Source organism: Caretta caretta, chromosome 12 (assembly GCF_965140235.1).
Source record: "Caretta caretta isolate rCarCar2 chromosome 12, rCarCar1.hap1, whole genome shotgun sequence".
Lineage (NCBI taxonomy): Eukaryota > Metazoa > Chordata > Testudines > Cheloniidae > Caretta > Caretta caretta.
Window position 1 is genome coordinate 11,083,577 of NC_134217.1, and position 12,540 is coordinate 11,096,116.

General features: G+C 41.3%; 1 protein-coding gene across 6 annotated transcripts in view; it reads left to right on the forward strand.

Annotated features, from left to right (window-relative positions):
* The window catches only part of ESRP2 (epithelial splicing regulatory protein 2), a 114,737-nt gene that overhangs the window by 6,827 nt on the left and 95,370 nt on the right, over window positions 1-12,540 (forward strand). The window lies entirely within an intron of this gene.

The following is a 12,540-nucleotide window of genomic DNA, read 5'->3' on the forward strand; positions in this document are numbered from 1 at the left end:
ATTCAGTTACGGAACGATATGAAATCACCTTTTAGTTGAACTCAAATACTTGCCTGCTGGACTGTCCTAAACTGGCTGGCCTTTCATCATATTATATATTGCAGCAAATAGACCAAGGACAAATTTACTTTGTCTTCTATGGCCTAAAGAACTTGGAATCAAGCAACATGCCAATTTCTTTTTCTCTTACATTGAGCAGAAGTTGAAAATACTAAAGGCTTTGCTTATACTAAGACAATACTAAGTGGCCATGAAAACAAATTGCTTCTTTTACACATGCATATTTGATTTTTAAATTCTTGTTGATTAAGCAATCAAATCACACGGTTGGTATATTTCACCAAATATCAACCAAGTCAGTGGGAAACAAACTAGTTGGTTGAGCCTTTTAAGGACAAGGGGTGGTAGAACCAGTGGATTCCTGCAGCCTGATTAACCAGCTGGAACTAAACTGAAAGGGAAACTTGTTCTGCACCTTTTCTCCATAGTGTGGTGGTAAAGATTGTTCCCATTTCATTGTTTTCAATTCTTGTGATTTTTATGATGCATCTGGTGATATCTGGTATCTGTGTTAAAGCTTTCGTTTTTAAGAAATTAGTTTTTCTAATCCACATGTTCACAGAGGGAAAAACCTGAAAACATGAACTGATTTTTACTGTAAAGCCTCAGAGGCCAGAAGGCAAATAAAAAGAACTCCAAACTACTTATATTGGCAAATCTCTGGATTTTTGGGGATTTAACTCTTGAATGCTTGCTAGTGTCAATGCTGATAAAATCCAAACAGAGACATTGTTGTGGGTTGTCTTTTCCTCCAGGCTTATCTAGCACCCATGCTCCTAGTCTTCATGCCAAAATGGTATCAGCAGTGTTGACAAAATCTAATGCCTACACTTACATTTTTTTTTTTTTAAAGAGCAATTGGTATGGTTGAAGGAAAATAGCAGCAGTGTTTAACTACTCTGCAATTATGTGATTGTTCTTCAGCCTTAGTTCTGACAAAGCATAGGAAAAAAATATGGTGGAGTCCCCATCTCAGGTCTTTGCCTATATATGAAGCATATTCTATTATTAAAATTGCAGAATAGTACTACTGAATGTGGGCACGTTAGCTCTTTGGAGCAACTGTAAATCCAAGCCCCTCCAGGCTTGTCTTCATTGCAAAGTTAACATGAGTGAGCATTACCTTTAGCTTCACCTCAAGTGCTGCTAGTCCTCCGGTGCCTTCCCACAATCCCCCCCCCATGCCAAGAAAGGACAGACAAGTTCTCCCAGGGTTCACTGGGAAACAATTCATAGAGCTGCTCATCTTACTGCATTCTAAGAACCATGGAATATGCTCCCAGAAGTTTTAGTGCCACACACAAGTGAAGTGTCAGTGTGGACACAGCAACTTAAGTGTTACTTTGCAGTGTGGCTGCTATCACTCGAGCGAGGCTAACTCAACAGAAATAAAACCAGTGTAAATAACTCAAGTTAACTCTGCAGCAAAAACTTATCCTTAGATGGACTCCCTGAACTTGTAGCCAACAAAATCTCCAATGCTAAAAATTAGATCTTTATGCTTTTTGCCTGGTTCCAGGCACTTGTTTATATAATGGGATTTCCTATTATTAGCCGTGGAGATGGATGGTTAAAACATAGCTTCCCCAAATCTAGCTGTGATTCTGTTTTTGATGCTGTAGGTGGAGTCTGATGGTTTTTTCTTTTTTCCTATTGCTAATCCTCTATGCTGTCCAAGTCCCTACAGGTCGCATTTGGAACACTTTCTGCTTTACAGTCAGCTAGGCCAGATGACAGCTCATACCTAAGATGGCTTCTTCGAAAGCACCATTGTGTCACATGTCAGGGTGCAGTCTTGGCAAGGTTTATACTCCACAGAGCTTGGGGCACAATAATATTTTTTGTGAGACTAAAAATCATAATATTTTCATCTGAGCGATTCAGTGCTGAACAAATATTAAGCCTTGTATATCCCCAAGAAGTATATTTAGATCCATTTTACACCTGAGTAAATTGAGAACTGGGTAGCTTATATCACTTTCTTTGGGCTGCATCATGAGTGATGTGCAGACAAGGGAATAACGCTCAGTAGTGCTGGCTACTAGTGCTGTCATTCCTTAACCACTGGACCATATTAGTCACTGTAGGTGAGTGTTCATTTTAATACGGGGAAGGAGAATTTGGACATTCTCGCCTATCTGCTGCTGCTGCTGCCTACTTCTGGTAAAGTTAAACAGTAACTTAAGCCTCTTATCAGATTGGGGTGGAGTAGTAGCTATAAAATAGCAAACCATTGGAACAACCTGTATAGAGTCACCCAAACAATTCATATCTACACATGGGATAGATCGGGGTGGCCAACCTGAGCCTGAGAAGGAGCCAGAATTTACCAATGTACATTGCCAAAGTGCCACAGTAATATGTCAGCATCCCCCGATTAGCTCCCCCCTGCTCCCAGTGCCTCCCACCCCAACAGCAGCTGCGCCAATCAGTGCCTCACCATCAGCTGTTTTGTGGCATGTAGGAGGCTCTGGGTGGGAGGTGGAGGAGCAAGGGCATGGCAGGCTCAGTGGAGGGGGCAGGAAGGGGTGGAGTGGGGGCAGAGCCAGGGGTTGAGCAGTGAGCACCCCCCAGCACATTGGAAAGTTGGCGTCTGTAGCTCCAGCCCCGGAGTCGGTGCCTACACAAGGAGCCGCATATTAACTTCTGAAGAGCCTCATGTGGCTCCAGAGCCACAGATTGGCCACCTCTGGGATAGATTGATGTGCTTGGAAGCCAAGTAGCTTTTCACTGGCATATGTCACCAATGTAGTCTGACATGCTCATATTGTGTCGGGCAGAACTTGAGGCAATTTTTACTTCCTTTAAAAATAAAATACGATAAATGACTCCTGGGTGAGGAGCACAGGATCCTAAGGGATTATTTGATTTACTTCCTTACCTCATTGTAGGTAGTTATACAGTAATGAGTCGTCATGCTATTGCCTAAATACCCCCTTAAATGCTTTTGAAAATTCCATTCATAACTGGCCTGGGTTCGGTAGCGGGCTGAGTAGGGCCTGTGGCTGGGACCCGGCAGGCAGCAGCGTGCCATTAAAAATCGGCTCACATGCTGTCTTTGGCACGTGTGCCATAGGTTGCCGACCCCTGTTCTAGAGCTTCTGTTTTTCACCACTCTCCTAGGATCCAACAATCTGGCTCTTGTGGCAGCTGTCCAGAGGATTGCACAGCTCTCACTGCTGCATGTTGCTCTACTCAGCACTTTTTAAGTGTTTCTAAGCCTCATGCATGTGAACATTGGGTAGCTAACTAAATGAAGACAACACCTTACTCAACATGTTGTGGCACATCTAGGTTAAATAGTCAGTCTAAGAGAAAAGCACAGATGCTGACTCTGGCTATTGGCAGAGGTAGCAAGGCAGTATTATGGAGAGAGCTATAAAAAGGCTAATTGGAGTCTGGTTTTAGAGTAACTGCCCTCATAATGCTTTATGCAAAACTATTACACTTAATACTTCGTATGTTTAGTCTAGGTATAACTCCATTTATTTTTCAAAGACTAATTTTGATCCTTTGGCCCATATCTTTCGTTTTCTTTTTTAAGCTAAAAAACTCCCTTTATAGAAATGAAACCTCTAATTCTCTCTCTATTGCATGCCTGTAATTACATGGATATTGGTGTGTCTCACGGACAAACTCCTTCCATTCAAATATTCCAAACTTTAGTGATTTCCTCTATCTATTTTATCAAGTCTGCCATTTCAGGTACAGAGAGCAGCAATAAGTTGCTGGGTTTAGTAGTGTGTGGGTAGGAGGTGTGGGTGGGGTTGGTGGCGGCAGCCTATGATATACAGGAGGTGAGACTAGATGATCTGATTGTCTCTTCTGTTCTTAAACTCTGACTCTAATAACACTGCACAGAAATTTAGGATGAAAAGCATAGAATGCTATATGTAACTGAAATTGCAGAGAGTATTTAGATGGGCAGAATGTAACTTTATTTAATTTAAGAGGAACCTTGTGGTTTATTTGAAAAAAGTGCCATGGAATCTTAATGCACATGAATGGGGGAGGAACTTGCTATCTAACATTTATCCTAAATCACATCCTGATCTGGAGGTCTGATTACAAGGAGAGAGTTTTTCGCAACCTACAAATATTTTGATGATCCACAAATGCAAACAAAGTATCTGATGTGTGAATCCCTACTTCTCTGGCAGGAGGAACTCTGTCATAGTCTTAATGTGGCATAATTCTGTATGACAATTGTCATGCTGTCTGGAGTGGCTCCTGACAATGAGTGCATACCTCAGGGCAGACCCCCCCCAAGCTGGTGATGTGTTGTATAATTAGATTTCACTAAGCCAGTAACAAATGTGAACTCCTGGATCACGGTACCAGTCTTATCATGGAGTCACAGACAGTCCCCTTAGACTCTCCAGTGTATCTTGCCACCCAGACAAACTGGCATTTGTGATAAAAGGTCACTTAAACCAAAAATCACACCACATTGGGTTGCTCTCAGTCCCAAGAGACCAGTCACTTATCCCAGATCAATTGGCACTCTAGATCTTACACCAAAGATAATGTTGACAGCTAATTCTATAGTAAACTTACTAAAGGAAGTGAAAAAAGAAAAGGAGTACTTACAAATTTATTTGAGCATAAGCTTTCGTGAGCTACAATAAATTTGTTAGTCTCTAAGGTGCCACAAGTACTCCTTTTCTTTTTGCGAATACAGACTAACATGGCTGCTACTCTGAAACCTGTCATTGTTAAAGGAAGTGAGAGTCATTGAGCGGTTAAAGCACATAAAATATATGTACAGGTGAATCACAATTTGTCATTCCAAATGATGGCAGTGATGTACTAAACTGCCAGTTTCCCAAAAGTCTTGTCAGGGTAGCTGGATTGTCTCTGGATAGCTCTGCTTTGCATCTGGTTCACTTCCCTGTAAGAGTCCAAACAGTCCAGAGATCCAGGATCTTTCCTTGAATACATACTAAGAGGTGCTTCTCACAGAAAACAAGCTGGAAGTGTCACTATCCATGTGGGCTTTTCCTTTGATGACCGTGTGAGGAATGCCTTTTGAATCTTTGACTTTGGATCATCTCACATGCTGACCACTTGCTTTGAAATTGGCTCTTTCCTGTTAGAGTTCTTCATCTACATTCTACAAGGCTTCTTTCTCCTTTGATGGGATATTTCATTACATGGATATAATGTAGTAGCAGACATTTACATTGTGTATTAACCTGATACAGATAAATGAAAACAATGCAAGTAGCATCCCTTTAGGTTTCATGAATGTTAAATGTATAAGAATGTATTTGATGTTTAAACATCACTTTGCTCCATACTAATACACAAGCGAATTGGCCTGGGGCTTCAGCATGAGCTTGCACTTGGTCAGCCAGCGTCACAACAGTAAAAACTTGCTGCTGCAGTCGGTCACTGGCAGTAGGATTTGGGAAGGAATTACGATTGGAAGGATTAGGGTTTACTAGTAATCAGTTATGTGGAATTTTTGGTCCTGACACATCATCATCCGAGATAAATCTTGACTAAGTGTTTGCTAAACTTGTCTAGTGTTCTTTCTAAAACTCCACAGAAGAATCAGAAATTTCTATCTTCTCCTCCCCATTAAGTCACTGGAAAAATAATAATTTGGGTTTCATAAATGCTATATTTTTATTGCAAATAGTGGTCGTCTTCCTCCCATATATTCCTGGAAAAGCTTCTTTCCTTACAATTGCTGCTCTGCATAAAGTCCAAGAGTCCTCCATTTCTATTGGGCATGACCAGTTGTTCTTATTTCTTTTATTGCAATTACCTCCTCACTTCAGTACAAAAGGTGGGGACTGGATTGTTTGAAAGCAACTTCATGTATCTATCATTGCAGACACTGGATTAGAAAGATGCTTGCCTTGGTACCCTCCCTCTGGTAGCCTATTTGCCTCACCTCTATGATCCATTTGTCTCCTTGGTTGATGTTCTTGAATCAGTTCTGTACTCTACTCTAGTTTCCTAGGATGATCATTCCACTCTTTTAGCAAATGTCTTGCTTTGTAAAAGAGACACAAGGTGGGTGAGGTAATGTCTTTTATTGGTCCAGAAATGGAATAGATGCTTTGCCAAGCTGTGTATCTATGTGCTGCAAACACAGACATTAGTAATGAACTAAACAGTATACATAAAATATTGGGAATAGAAGCCTAAATACTTAATATAAGAGCACTTTATAATTTAATAAAAGAACAACAAACAAAATTTCCCCCACTTCAGCTCTTAACAATAGATTTAAAAATAACAAAAGGGTTTTTTTGTTTTTGTTTTTTTTCTTCTCCCCCCCTCCAGTCCACCTGTGTAGACTGTGAAGAGCTAATGAGGAAGAGAAGCTGAAGAAATTAGCTTTGTATTTAGTTTGGAAAGTCATGAGATTAGCAGTCATTCTTATCTCTTGTGGGAGTGAGTTCCAGATCCTAAGTCTGGCTCCCATGAAAGTTCTGGATCTTTTGACTAAACACAAACTCTACCACGTGAGCTCAAGGAGAACTTCTGTTAGCTGTCAGTAATATGGGTCTTAATCTAGCATTGGGATAGTCCCAGAGGATAACATGACCAGGCTAAGGGCACGATCCTGTGAAGACTTATGCATGTGCTTAACTTTATTCACTGTAAGCACAGCATCTAAAGTTGAGCACAAGCATAAGACTTTGCAGGAATGGGATCATAATGAGAAATTCCATTACATTGATATTCAGTGTACAACCATATAAAGCTATAATAGAGCAATAGCAATCAAATGTGGAGACCACTGACTAAAGAAACATGGAAAGCAGAGTAGGGAGGCTTTCCTCCTAGTGTAATTCTTGATATGTGTTTCCAGGGCCTAAATATTGGGATTGGTTCTAAAGATTTTGACACTGCAGCATCTTCTGCAGCTGAGGAAAAAACCTTTATTCTTGTTTTTTGGAAGTCTGACACTTCAGGCATCCCGGGAGAGGAAGTGTTCTGTATTACATTAGAATAAGTCTTGGTTGGGGGGGGGAGGAGAGTGTGTGTTTGTTTGTGAGGGTGTGTTATGGGTAGCGGTTGTAAGGGCAGGGCTCTGAAGGATTGCAGGAAGTAAGACTTTTACCCCATTGTATCAGCTGGAGTGTTATTTCTTATAGCAAATCAGAATTGTTAGAGGATGAACTCTTGCTTACTGAGGAACTTGCGAAAGGCCACCAGGCTTTGAAGGGGGAGGTAGGAAGACTGGGAAAAAGGCAACAGCTATCAGTGTGTACTTAAATTTATCTATAACAGCTGTGAGTAGACCTTACTACATATTTGTAACCATGTGGTAATTGATAGCTAGTCTTTTACATATTCGTGAATTAAATTTTGCCCTTTTCTAGGAACAACAAATGGTGGTGGCTGGTGTGTTGGCCATTGGTGGCTGGCCATAACAAGTTGGACTGGAGTGGCTGAAGAGGGAAGGTTCTTGTCTGATTCTTGTAGTGTTTGGGATGCTCCTGACGGGTGGGTGGGTGGGAGGGAGTTGGGTCTCTGGCTAGTTCAGGGGAACAGTGCTCCAGTTTTCCTCTGGTACCAGTTTCCCAAGCTTCAAGCTGGAGCTGTACAGGAAGGCCACCAGTGGAGCTATCCTATAGGGCTGGCAACCAATGGAACAGAAGCTTGCCCCCTCTTTCCATCCCCTTCTGTATTGAGGAGAGGTACAGTGATGCATATCCCATGTGCTCTCTGGAGCACTTGGGGGAGGGGCAACACAAGAGCTCCCAGAGAAGGCAGAACATTTAGCAAGTAAAACCGGCCTTACCATTTTTGTTTCTGAAACTTATTTTGCCCTCTTCCTCTGATACAACCAAGTCCTGTCCTCCAAGATCACACTGCCAAGCCCAGATCTGGGGTGAGGATTCTGGAGAGCGATAGTATGATGATTCTTTGGGATGCATCCGAAACTTAACTGAACGATTTTGTTTTTTAAAAATGTACTGAGCTCAGGGGAAGGGAAATCTGCTGCTGCCATAGCAGAGCCCAGCTACTTTCTAACCCTCAGCGAGTTGACACAGGTTAACGTTTCTAGTGCTCTTCACAAAGAATAGGGGGGAAACTCTTGTTTTTGTTTTTGTTTTGAAAGCTGAGAGATTCTTTCATGGACCCAAAGGGTGGGTGTGTACCCAAGAGTCCCCTTCCGCTCATGCGTGGTTTAGTTCCTTTGGCAAGATGTAAGGGGCAGTAGAAGGCAGAAGCATGAGAGAATCTCTAAAGATGAAAGTATATGGGGGCAGTGTGTGGAGGGGGTTGAAAAGACCTGTCCTTTTCCATCTCCTGATTTTAGAAAAGAATGGGGGGGGAAAGGGGAAGGGTAGAGAAATCCTTTTAAAAAACTACTGTTAGAAAAACATACTTGTGTTCTCCCTCATTACAGGTATTGGCTGTCCTCCTCCCAACTGGTTAGGCTTGCACTACAAACAATGAGACAGTGTTGAGTAAACACAGCAGTACCACTATGCATTGCAATCAATAGACCCAGTGCTAAAGATCACATTGCTAATGAAAGTTTGTCCTTGAAACACTGATGTGTGAGGAGAGGGAACACTGAATACCATATGAGCACAGTTGTACTTAGCCCAAGACTTGACTTTAGGGGTATAACAAACAGAATATGTTAACTAGAATGCAGAATTTGGGGACTGTGTTCAACTTTGTCTTTCTGGCTGAAATAACATGTTCCGTGAGTACGGCTGATAATACCAGGAGCCACTGGGAGCAATGAGACGCTATTCTAGTGCTCCTAAAAATAGGTTAAAGGTTGGAAATACTACATAGGTTTTGCAGCTTAAAAAAAAAAAGAGAGAGAGAGAAAATACGTTCCCTGGGAGAGGATAAACAAAGATTTATATTGGGAACACTGACTGTACTTAAGCGTTCCCCCACTAGAAGACTTTGACGTTCTGGAAGGTGCCCCCCCCTCCCTTTTTTTTCCATTGTCTTATTCTTGACACACTTCTCAGCTTGGTGGGTTTTTAGGATTTTCATCAGCTCTTACTTCTCCTCATGCCTTATACCAATGAGGATTTTATCCCTCTTGCAGTGGGTAGCTTGCCTCCTAGTTACTCGGAGTAGTTTTTGTAGCTGAGTTTTTTTGATTGGTTAACTTTTTTTTTTTTTTTTTTTAGGCCTTGTTCTTAGAGTTTTGCCACTTTTTAACTATGTCAGAATAGTTAAAGCGGCAAAACTCCCATAGTGAGGGCACAGTATAAAAGTGCTTATGTCCATATAGCTTATTCTGGTAAGGCACATTTATACCGATATAACTGCATTTACTGTAAGTTTTTAAAATGGTATAACTGTATGGGGGGGGGGGAAATCACATCACTTAGGCAATGTCTACACTGGCACTTTCGTTGCTAAAACTTTTGTCACTCGGGGTGTGAAAACACCCTCCCCCCAAGGACAAACGTTTTAGCGGTGAAAAGCACCAGTCTGGACAGCTGTCAGCAGGAGACGCACTCCCGGTGACGAAGCTATCGCTCCTCGTTGGAGGTGGTTTTATTTTTCGCCAGGAGAGCTCTCTTCTGGCAAGAGAGTGGCCACACAGCGTACCTTACAACAGCATGGCTGCAGTGGTTCAGCCGCACCGTTGTGAGGTGCACAGTGTAGACATAGCCATAGCAACATAGTTATGCCAGCAAAACTTTCAAAATGCACCCTAATCCTTAGATTTTTAAAGGTGTGGTATTGGGGGATTTCTTTTGTATACTCTTAGACCGTTCAGGTCTCCTCTTAAATAAAGAGGTGACCTGGGACCAGGCTATTGAATGTGGTTCTTAGTTTTGGTTTCTTTGCGTGTGGATAGGTAATTGCATATGAAAGTGGATCAAGCATGAAGTAGTGTCGCCATAAAATGTTACTGTTTCCCATTGCTTTTTATTGGGAACTTATTAAGGGTGTGTGTGTCCCTGTGTAATCTGCATGCATCCTTCAACAGCTAGCAGTGTTCATGCTAGCGGGTAGTATTCAGCAGAGCATGTATCATTATGAAACTGGAGGAAACTTTTAGAACTTTTATGGAGAAGGTCCTTGCGGCCACTGTTTAGGAGTTTCAAATGCACTAACCCAGCCTGCTTCACTTCTCAACCTTAACCATTCTTAAAATATGTTCTTAGGGGCAGAAATATAACCTTATCCAGGTTTAAACTTTGGCCCATGAAGGGGAAAGGAATTAGTATTTTGATACTATGTATAGCTCTACAGTGGTGATCTTCCAAATATTCACAGTCATGGGAGGCAGAATTATCTTATTCCTCTGGGGTGGGGGAGAGTGGTGAAGAGAGAGAACCCTTTCCTCCATCAACTTCCATGTTAACCAGGAAACTAGCCTCACTTTCAGCACATGGTTTTTTACCAGGATGTGTGGGATTTTTTAATTGTTTTTGGGGGTGAAGGCAAGTCCAGAAAGATATGCACTACATTTTTCTCTTTTTCCCATGCAATCTGCTTCACCCTCACTCCTTTTATGCAAAGTTTATGAGCTTCATTTCAATCCTATGAGGTTACCCTTTCTTAGCATTTATTAGTTTCTGTCCCAACAAAAGCCTTCCATTGTGTGTATCGCTGAGGGTACGTCTTCACTGCCTGCCAGATCAGCGGGCAGTGGTCAATCTATCGGGGATCGATTTATCACGTCTCATCTAGATGCTATAAATCGATCCCCAAATCGATGCCTGTACTCCAACTTGACAGGAGGAGTAAGCGGAGTCGACAGGGGAGCCATCATGGTTGACTCGCTGCCGTGAGGACAGCCAGGTAAATCGAACTAAGATACTTCAACTGAAGTTGCGTATCTTAGTTCGAAAACCCCCCCCCCCCCCCCCCAGTGTAGCCCAGGCCTAAGACTAGAATACTCAAAACTTCTCTGCAACTTGGTGTTGAGCCTAACTTCTCTAGCAAACTTGTGCAGTAGCTTGTTTAGCTTCCATTACCAGATCCAACAAGAGAGGGGGAGAGAGAGAGAATTAGTTTGAAGGTGGGTGGGATTTTTTCCCACCTCTCAATAATCAAATGTTTCAGTAGTTCTCAGTTGCTTCACATCATGATAGTACAGTAGCAAAACAAGACTAACAATAATGGAACATGGCCCTGTTTTATAAACGCTTGGAATGTGTTTGTCTTACAGAAGTACCACATCAAATGACTTATCTTTGGCCTTTTCCATCTATATTTTTTTCCAACATTAGATATTAAAATAACCTAATTGTGTTTTTTTTTTGAGTTTTCATTACCATGAAGTTCCGGTGGCCTGAACCATAACTTTGCCTTTTGTGCTTTACTGTGTTACCGGAGCTGGATTGATGCCATAGATGCTTGTAGCTGACAGGCATGAAAATATCCTGGCTCTTGTAAACTTCCACCTAAGAAATAATTAATCAAAATTGGCCATAAATATTCTAGAGGGGCAGGACTCAGGCAGTTTTTTCTCTTAGGTAGTAACTTAAAAGATAGATTGACACTCTTTCCCAGAAAGAATTAAAAGCTAAGCAACCAGCTGCAGTTTACTTTCAAGAACCATATAAAACCTCAAACCCAGTTAAAATGAAGCAAGAAAGGTATACACAATGGAAGCTCCTCTGGTAATCCTGTTGCCTTATGCTGTTTGAGTCACAGTAGATTTACAGCAGCAAGAAAACAATTAGTTCTAATGAGCCATTTTGTATGAACTTCCTATTCCCCCACATTGTGCTACCTTACTTCTCCCCCTTGCCTATCTATACCCAGCAAACTAGTATTACATTAGCCCCAGCACAGTTCCACTTCTAACTTTCCAACACTTTTTCAAATAAGTTTCCCTTCATAATTCTATATTTTTCTACCTTCTGTTGTTAACTGAAAGGATCTGACAAAACTTTATTCTGGGTAATGCCCTTAATAGCTTTTTCCTTGGACTTTGTCCCACCATTGTAAGAGCTACATGTGCTTTTTATTTATTTATTTTATTTTTCCCAAGACTTCCATGGTTACTCTCTCTCCAGTAGTAAGGCATTGTGGTGTCAATCATATCAGTGCCTAAAATGTGGGTTTATTGGCACCTGAGCATGAGGAGAGGGTGGCAAATTTAAAGGGGAGAAATAATTAATTTTTAAAAAACTGACATTGAGAAAAATATCCATAAACAGAATTTTTGTAATTTAGGTCCTGAATTTAAAAAACAAACACAACCCAAACAATTCTTCTTCTTTTCACTGAAGAAAATTTGCTGCTATTTGTTAGAATTTATCACATCAGAGCTCTAAGCCTACTCTAATTTTTATAAGAACAATGTTGAGATGTTTATTATCCCTAAGCATATGCCAATTATAAAGAAGGATGAAATGGGTTTTCACAAATAACTGATTCCATGATACGTTAATCATTTTGTCTTTCATATGAACCCTGGATGTAGATGAAATTGACTTGAAAGAAGAGCAGAAACTCCACTGCACTCTAATTATTTTACTGGCATTGGAGTGGCAGCAAATGCAAGTGAAGCTG